The following is a 9,621-nucleotide window of genomic DNA, read 5'->3' as shown; positions in this document are numbered from 1 at the left end:
ATGCTTTGTTGGAGGAGAGGAAGGGATTCCTTTGCCGGGAGGTAGATGCTGGATCGGGACTCACTTGGTTGTATCTCCTCTTGAACTTTATTATCATATCAATAAAGCTATTTGAGTTTCTCCTATATGCTGGTGTATCAATGATGTTTTGTTATATTTGCATATTTAGTTTATATCTGATCCTAAACTAGTTATGAATGTGAATCTATGTCTTTTGTGTAGTTTTCCTCTCTTGTGATCTTGCAGGAACTTGGTGAAGCTGGACCAGTGAAGGAGCAAGCAGCGGGAAACAAGAAGAAGAGGAGAGATTGGATCGACAAACTAGCGGAAGACACCGGTTAGTTACATCCTTCTTCTCCATTTACATTTCATAAAGAAGAATACTCAGATAGTTTTCCTTGTTTGTTGCTAAGGCACTATCACACCTTAGAGTGGGATAGGGGCATTCTGAATTGGATACTTTTCCCAACAACAAATTGGCGACTCCACTGGGGAAGTATCTTGTTAGTTTATTTGTGTTTCTATTGCTATTCATTTCATAAACTCAAGAGTGCCGAATCGAACTGCATTTGCCATTTTCAAATGCAAAGTAGAGATCTGCTACTCTAGTCCATTCGCTCGGCCTGTTTATGATCTGAACAACTGATCCACAAGTGCTCTAACAGCCCTTTGTGATAGATCTTAGTCCTCCTTTAAATCATCCCTCTAATTGTACCTAATTGATAGCTTTTATCTGGCCAAAAACTGTAGATTAAACTGCAAACCGTGACCAAGAACCCAGAAACAACTCTTGTTTCTGCTTCAGCGCAGACTCTGTGAAGAGGTTCTGCATTTCAACGCAGGTCCCGTGAAGGTTACCTGCGCTGAAGTTCAGTTTCTCTGTGCTGGGGGTGCGCTGATCAGCCTTTGCCTTGTGCAGCTGTGGTTCCTTGCTTCCTTTTGCTCAGTTTTATCTATGTTTTTTGCAACCTGTTATCAGTCAGTGTACCTATCTGAAACCCCTTTTCTTTGACTCAATTCCGCCTCAGTTGTATAAAGAAACTGTATTTGTTCTTTGTGTATTTGTTACATCATTTGCAGTTTCCCATTACAAAAGTAAACTAGTCATACTGTCATCCTTAGATCTAGACCTGTCGTAAGTGTCGTTTTAATCTTAGGAGTGAGTTTGTTTGCTGTTCACAGTTGATTTAGCTTCTACTTTTGTCTTTTGGTTTGAATTTATGCATTTCAAGTGTCGAAACAAGTAAATCATAAAGTGTCGTAATCATCTTTTTGATTTCGAAAAAGGAACTTGTTTGTGTTTTTCACTTGAAATCGAATTCAAATTTGTACAACAACTTTCTTTTTAGGCATCAATATTAAGAAAGTGAAAACAAATACATGCATTTGTGCATTTGCATTTTGACAGTTTGTATGTTGATTTAGGAAAAGTGCATTTACAGTGTGCTCTATGCTCTTTGAGAAAAGATGGTGTCTTTCTTTTCCCCTTGTAGCTAGGATTTTCATTGTTGAAAAGATATAAAAGCTTGCTTATCATCTTTAGACTGCATTTAGGAATTGTATAATACATCTTGTGGTGATCCAAAAAGGCAAACTTCTAAGAAAGATCAACCTAAAATAAATTGAATGAACTTAACAACGCTTTGTAACTTAACGCACAACATAGAGGTCTAGGCTAGAGACGTGTTCCGGCGTCGTAAAACCTGGTCACTGGTCGCCTCACTGATGGTTGGGTGATTCCTCCTGAGAGACGATAAGTGCCAGTACGGATTGTGCTCCCACGTACCGTCGCGTATATATTGGGAGACCCCTATAGGAATAAAACCTTTATCCATAGGAAGCCGTGTCGACCGCCCTACTGATCGCAATGCACTGAACACAACATTCAGGAAGATTGACCGCCCGTACCTTAAAAAGTATTCTGTGGTTTTGCGAAAAGTTTGGTACACCCTCTACCTAGAACTCCAGAGCAGTTCCTTTTGGCCTTTTTCAGACTCTATAACGGAAAAAGTCCATCCGAGCATTTGTCACTTCGGGCTCGTTAAAACATCGAAGGAGACTAGAGTCATCTTTAGCTTTTTCTCGACTCTTTAAAATTGAAAAAGCAAGTTGTGTCTAAGCGTCGTTAAAATTTATTTTAAACGGAACAATCACCCCTTTTTCCTGCATTGATCTTTAGGTTGAGGAAATGGAGCCTACCAACCAAGGAATTCCCCTTGGTGGAAATCCTAGTCCCTTCTCCTCTTGGGGAGATGTTGGTGCGCCCCATATGGCCACATTGTCGCTTCCAGGACTGACAATTGGCCTACCTGTCTGGCTTTTCTCAACCAATGTCGTTCAGAACACCACTATTCCTGAAGAGTCGAATCAGCAATTAAACGAGTCTAGAATTTCCCACCAACCTTCTACTTCCTCTAATTCTTCTTCTCTTCCTTCCTCTTCGCATGACGGGACTGGTAAAACTAAAAACCAAGTTCCTAAGGAGAAAAAGGAAAAGAAGAAGAAAGAGAAAAAGAAGAAGGAGCCAAAGGCAAATAAGGGAAAACAAGCGTCGTCTAATGAAAATCCACACACAGCACTGTCTAGGCCTAAATCGCCATGTGTCATCTGCAAGGGAGACCACTTTCACAGAGATTGTCCTTGCATCCCTCGGATACTCAGGGACTGGTCTCCCCGTTTGCACAATCCGGTGTCGTCAACCTCTGATAGCCATGTTGAAAGTACACCGTCAACTAGCGAAAGTGAAGTTCCAGGACAAAAAGGGAGGGCTAGACCTCCCTGTAGACTGTGTGAAGGCAACCATGCCCTCCACCGTTGTCCCTTCTTAGACGAGGCTAAAAGAGTCTTGGAAGATCGTCCGGTTTCACCGTTACGACTTCCTCCTGGATATAAAAAACTCTTGCCAAGTCCTTCGTTAGTTGAGAATCCAGCTGGCCCGCTCAAGTGGTCAGCTGAAGCGCCGGTCATTGAAGATGAACCTACTGAATCCATACCCGACGAAAGTCAAAAGGTCGAGGCGGCAGTTGACCCGGTCTTGCCTTCAGAGGATTTATCTTCGAATGATACAATCACTGAAGAGGATAAGGATGACACCATCCAGATTCTTTTCATCAGCACAGACTCCGATGAACACGGGGGAAACCCACCCATTCCTTTATCGCAGGAAGGAAGTTCGTCAGAGCGATACCCGGCCATCTACTCGGTCCCACCACCAAGCAACCTAGTTGTATCCTTCGACTGGAACCAACTAGGCAGACCCCGTTTGCCAGCAAACATACCATTCTGAATTATCGTTCAAATATACAGAATGGTCATGGCTGGCACCATCATTGATGAGGGGGCATCTGTGAGTATCCTTTCCTCTATTGCTTGGAAAGCGCTTGGTTCGCCAACGCTTTTTCCTGAAATGAGAAATCTGACAGGCTTCGATAAAGGAACCAGTCGACCTTTAGGGATCCTCCCCAATGTGCCTATCACATTGAAAGGGAAGACCGTTCAAATGAACGTGATGGTCGTTCAAGGACCCTTGGAGTATAACCTACTCCTTGGACGAGACTATATATATTGCATGGGAGCCATCGTCTCCTCACTCTTTAGAGTAATGTGTTTTCCGCACGAAGGAAGAGTGGTCAAGCTCGTGGACCAGCTTTCATTTCCGGGATCACGCATCGCAAATAGTCATATACCATCCCTAAATGGTCTCTTCACGCAAGAAATGTCTCAACCCACAGTTCGTCCTCCCGATGAGCGCGAGCGATTCAGAAGGATATGACTGGAACCCAGGGGGCATGCGTCCTGGTCTGCTTCGGCAGGAAAACTTTGGGTATAGGGTAGGTTTCCCCGGGAGAATATGACTAGTCTGTACCCTGCCCATGCTGGAAGAGGGTTATTCTAGACTAAGATTCTTTTGTCAAAGTTATGTAAGCTGGGTCAGCACCGCTTACCTTTGTTTATCTCGGTAGACATCGCCGAAGAAGTGTTTTGTTTGCTGCGCAAATGAGACAATCTTTGGATAACCTGAAAGAGGTAGGCCTTTCCTGGTAGAACAAATGTTTTATCTGCAAATTGAGGGGTAACCTTGAAATCGTACTTTATGCCTGGGGGCATGCAAACCTTTTGGAGTGCAAGCAAGGAGCGACTATTTATTTTTTAAATTTTTAGGTCCTCCCTTTCAACCCGTAGGTCTAACCCTTTAAACTCGTAGGATTAGTCATTTCCGAGCTTGCATAAAGAAAGGATTCCAGGAGCAAAGCTTTGTAAGGCGCAAGCTCCATAAAAAATGGGATCTTACATGAGACATTCTCATCATATGACTGGATTAATCGAGCAGTTTTAGCACATAGTTCATGCTCGTTAAAAAATATAAGATCGAGCAAGTGTTTTAATTCGTGTTTAAGCTCGTTAAAAAATGAACCATCCTCCGGTAAATAACCACTGCGAATGTAGATTTATCAGCCATTAAAGCCTTGGTCGTGTTTGCACCATCACCTCCACTTTTCCATTGGCCGATCATTCACCTCCATTTGATTGTTTACCCATTTTGAGGAACAGCTGCGAAGAGTGATTTCACTAGCCATCCTTGTGACACTGCCGTGATTGGGAAATTCCAACCCTTACCTGGAATCAGCTGCTACCCGTTTTATCACTCGTTCCTCAAAAGACAAGTCTTCTTTAAGCTCTTTTCATCTGACTCGTAAAATATGAAAAGATTGCCGAGTTTTGGCCTTCCAGCTCGTTAAAGCGGCCGGAAGTGCTATCCCTCTTCTAGACTTTAATCTTTTTGGAATTGAGGGATTATTGCACAAAAAGATCGAGCGCTTGTTTTGTTCGGCTCGTTAAAACTATCGAAACTCATCCCTTCTGTATTGTTTTATACTTTTTCGGACTTAAGGGATTAGATGACGAAAAAGGACTTCCGGAGTTATCTTTACGTTCCTTTTTAGACTCTCTAAAAATGAAAAGGACCGAGTTATCTTTGTCGTTAGACTCGTTAAAAAACATTAATAGCGACAAACTTGTCTTTAGACGAGAACGAGTTTCACTATCGCTAGGCTTGTTAAAACATAGCGATGGGTTTGCCCGAAGGGAAAATTATAGAACAAGCATATGTTATCCTCCTCAAGCTTGACACAAATAAAGAGGTACTGGTCAGAAATGACTGGGGAAAAATTGGGAAGAAACTCAAAGAACTTTTATTGGTAGCAAGTCGCTCTTGAATATGACACTTCCACTCTGTGCCTGAGTCGGGTTGGGTTGTTTCATTCACCGGTCACATCACCATGGTCTCGCCATACCATCCACCTTTGGGGTAAATGCTACCAATCCATCACATAAGTGTCGCCGATATGTTCAAGAGAAGTCATCCAGAGAAGTCAACCGTGTCCCATCCACTACCATACATTATCCTTCATCCTTTCATGACCGCCACCCTGAACCATATATCATCAGATCGTTTTCACCTCCATCAAAATCATTTGCTCCGTTCCGTGTCACTGATGTGGGATACATTAAGGCCCTCCTTTGACGGATCGCTTCTTGTCGACATCAGCTCATTATCCAAGAATTTGATCTAGGAACACCCCCTTCAATTCTTTGAAGCTTGCATGCCTCAATGGCAAGTTTCTCACTTCTGGTGACAGGTATACATCAATGACCTTCGACCAAAAGATTTTGCGTGGTGTTCGACGCCAAGTCCTTTATTCACACCATGTGAATTGTACTGCAGTACCTTGAGGGTCATTATCATTATCGGTGATTCCTCTCGCGCTTGTTAACAGTTTACATCATTGACTGGTAATCAAGAGATGTCTTTCCATGTTCGACTTCAGAACATTTCTCACATGGATCGACTTGTACTTAGAGTGAAGATCAGACGAGATTGAAGACCCCGGATCTAGTTTCATCCATCCGGGCTGCGATATATATTCAGGAAAAATAAAGACATTGACATGTACAACATTACAACAGATAATCATCCTACCAAAAGGATGATGATTTCATCAAAATCATCAGTCTACCATCAGATAATTGTCTGTTCTATGTACAGAAAAATGAATTTATAAAGCTGAGCATGGGAATGCCCGCCTCAGCTAGATCATGAAAGCAGTATGAAAAATAATGTATTGTATTGTATCTTATTACAGGTCTCCTCCCAGCATTGGAAGAACTTCGGATCCTCCTAATAAAGCATTTCACCCGATAAACGGCCTCATACTTTAGGGGGCAACTGTTATAGACATTTTTGTGCCTTACAACATTGAGCATGAAATGTCCATAATCCAAGGGATCTAAAGTCCCTAAATGAGTTGTTCCTACCCCTAAAGGAACAAGGTCAACCAATGACAACTTCTCCCAAAAGTTCTCCACCAAAAACAACTCAGAAACAGTCAATTCAGGAGCTCCACTAGCTGCCTGCGCTGAAATGCAGAGGCTACACTGGCTAGGTGCATTGCAACGCAGGTGGAAGCACTACTAGGGTGCGCTGAGCGGGAAATGACAAATGGCAAGCTCATTCAACAAGGTGTACAAGCACTGGAAGCTTCCAGAATATTCCTCAATGACACTTGCCTCAATGAATTCGACCAAGTGATTCTCAACCTCCAAATGGAAGCAAGAACTGACAGAGAGAAGCCACAAGTCAAAACATAAGCTGACTCATCCTCTCTGCTTACATCTATATATGGATCTCTCACCCAGAGGTTCAAGAGGCTGGAATTTTGTACTTTGCAGAGAATTGTTGTTGGTTTGAGATTGAGATTAGTACATTGGGTGATTTATGCTTTGTTGGAGGAGAGGAAGGGATTCCTTTGCTGGGAGGTAGATGCTGGATCGGGACTCACTTGGTTGTATCTCCTCTTGAACTTTATTATCATATCAATAAAGCTATTTGAGTTTCTCCTATATGCTGGTATATCAATGATGTTTTGTTATATTTGCATATTTAGTTTATATCTGATCCTAAACTAGTTATGAATGTGAATCTATGTCTTTTGTGTAGTTTTCCTCTCTTGTGATCTTGCAGGAACTTGGTGAAGCTGGACCAGTGAAGGAGCAAGCAGCGGGAAAAAAGCAGAAGAGGAGAGATTGGATCGACAAACTAGCGGAAGACACCGGTTAGTTACATCCTTCTTCTCCATTTACATTTCATAAAGAAGAATACTTAGATAGTTTTCCTTGTTTGTTGCTAAGGCACTATCACACCTTAGAGTGGGATAGGGGCATTCCGAATTGGATACTTTTCCCAACAACACTCGTGACGTTCAGTACGGAGCCCGCCTTTCTAAGTAACTTCACCGCATTGTGATTACCAACTCTCCTACCCCCGTGGGGCTAAATAAAAAACCTATCTTATTATATAGAAATTTTCACTTATTTATCTCTAAATTATAGTTTAGAAAACATTTTCTCAATCATTTTGATGTTTCACCTATTTTTTTCATAAATATCCATTTTAAATTCTCTTTTACAAATTTCTAAATTAGTATTCCTTTTAAAAAATAAGTAATAAAAAGTGAAATGTTGTGTGTGATGTTAGGTATCTTGTGTTACTTCAAATGATAATTATATAGACCAATTTTTTTATATTAATAGTCTTCATGAAGGGGAAGCCATACCAGTAACATAAGTTCAAGCCTTAAGGTTCCTAATACCTTATCTAACTAGAGCATCTTATAAATATAAACTTATTGGTTGTGTCGGGCCTTGACATATATTGACACGAGAAGACAAAAAAGAGTATTAGTGTTGCAAGCAAAAAGACAATGAGTCATAACAACTATTAAGCATAATCTCTAATGCAAACCTCTTTTAGAGTGAAAATAGATTTGATATTAGATCTAGGTTGGTTATGATCATTGTTCAGTCAAGTGTTTTATCATTTGTTTCCTTCTTCTTCTTTTTGTATTACAAAGAAAATTTATTGGTAAAAGATAATTTTTTAATTGAGCAAAGAGGCTCATTCTGATGATGATGATGATGATGATGGTTAACGTCCACTGAGACCAAATTGGTTTATCGACCTATAATTTTTTTTAGTTTTTAATTATCTGGCTCCTCGTCTTTCTTGGCGAGATTGGTGTTGTAGTTTTCTTTTTTTTCCCTACAGTCTTCCAACTTCCTTTATCTTGCATCTCCTTCATCTCTTCTCGTTCTTGGGACATTGGTATCTTAGCTTCACGATCTATTGTGTTCGTCCTTTTGAAGATAGTCGGAGAAGAAGTTTGGTCTAGGAGATCTGCTTTGTTGTTAAATGAAGATTTATTTTTTGCGGTATTCGAATCCTCATAACTGTTGATTCCTCATAACCCACTATGAAAGCGATGTGTATGTATGTCCATCCCTCTTAAAATAAAAATAAAATATTCTCAAAATAGAAAAGTAATGTTGGCTATGTTATGCATATTTAATTAGTTATCCATATGACTTAATATAATTTAATGTAAAGTAAATAGAAGTAAAAAAAATTATAAGATGTTTGAACCTTATATTTCTCATTGTTTTTTGCACTCTAAAATAAGGTTGCACGTAAAGAAATTTGATCGCTCTCGCCCCATGCTAGATTTGTGGTTAAGATAGATCTATGTTGTTAAATAAAAATAAAATTTAATTTAATGATGTGTCTACTTTCATAATGTTAGTTTAATTATTATGTGGATGGTAAGTATTTAACCTCCATAGAATATTCTAAAACATTCTTAATAGCATATACAAAGAAAAGGCTAAGATTTATTTCCAAAGTAGTTATGCATTTTCTCCCTTTTAATTAAATTGATTAATTAAAATAAATGTCATATGAACAAGTGTCAAATGAAATGAGTTATCATTTTTTGGGCATGTGGTGTTGATAAGCCATGGTATTGTAACAAAACTCATTTATAGATTAAGAATTTTTATGATAAAGTGGGGGTGAATCTCCATGTTAAAAATTTTGTTTGCATGTTTCTTTAACACGCACCCATTATTATTATTATTATTTTAAATAAAAGTATAATTTAGTTAATCTTTATGATTTTTTTACTTTTATTTTACCAACTTGAGATGTATGATGAAGTAAGTGTTTTAGAGGCCTATTATGGATTGATTCCTATTGGCATTTACGGACCATTTAATTCATATGGCTCGGCTAGATATTATGTGGATGTTAGGTATTTAACCTTCATAGAATATTTTAGAAAAAAATTAGTAATATACACAAATCAAAAGTTGAGATCTTCAAAATAATTATGATTTTTTTGTATTTTTAATTAAATTCATTAATTAAAAAAAAGGTCATATGAACCAGTGTCATAGGAAATGAATTATAGTTTTTTTATCATATGGTATTGATAACTCATAATATTGGTCCATATTGTAACAAAAACTATTTACAAATTAAGAATCTCTATGATAAAGTTATGTTGAATCTCCATAATTAAAAAACTTGTTTATATATATATATATATATATATATATATATATATATATATATATATATATATATATATATATATATATATATACCTTATCATTAATAATAGAAATAATAATAATAATGTTTTAAAATATATATAATTAAGTTAATTTTTATGGTTTTTTTAATTAAGTTGATAGGTTTGTTTATTTTGGAATAGGGATTCCATAATT

Source organism: Pinus tabuliformis, chromosome 1_1, assembly GCF_031772625.1.
Source record: "Pinus tabuliformis cultivar Carrire ecotype Pingquan chromosome 1_1, CPIR1, whole genome shotgun sequence".
NCBI classification, from domain to species: domain Eukaryota; kingdom Viridiplantae; phylum Streptophyta; class Pinopsida; order Pinales; family Pinaceae; genus Pinus; species Pinus tabuliformis.
Note: the sequence above shows the minus strand (reverse complement) of the source record.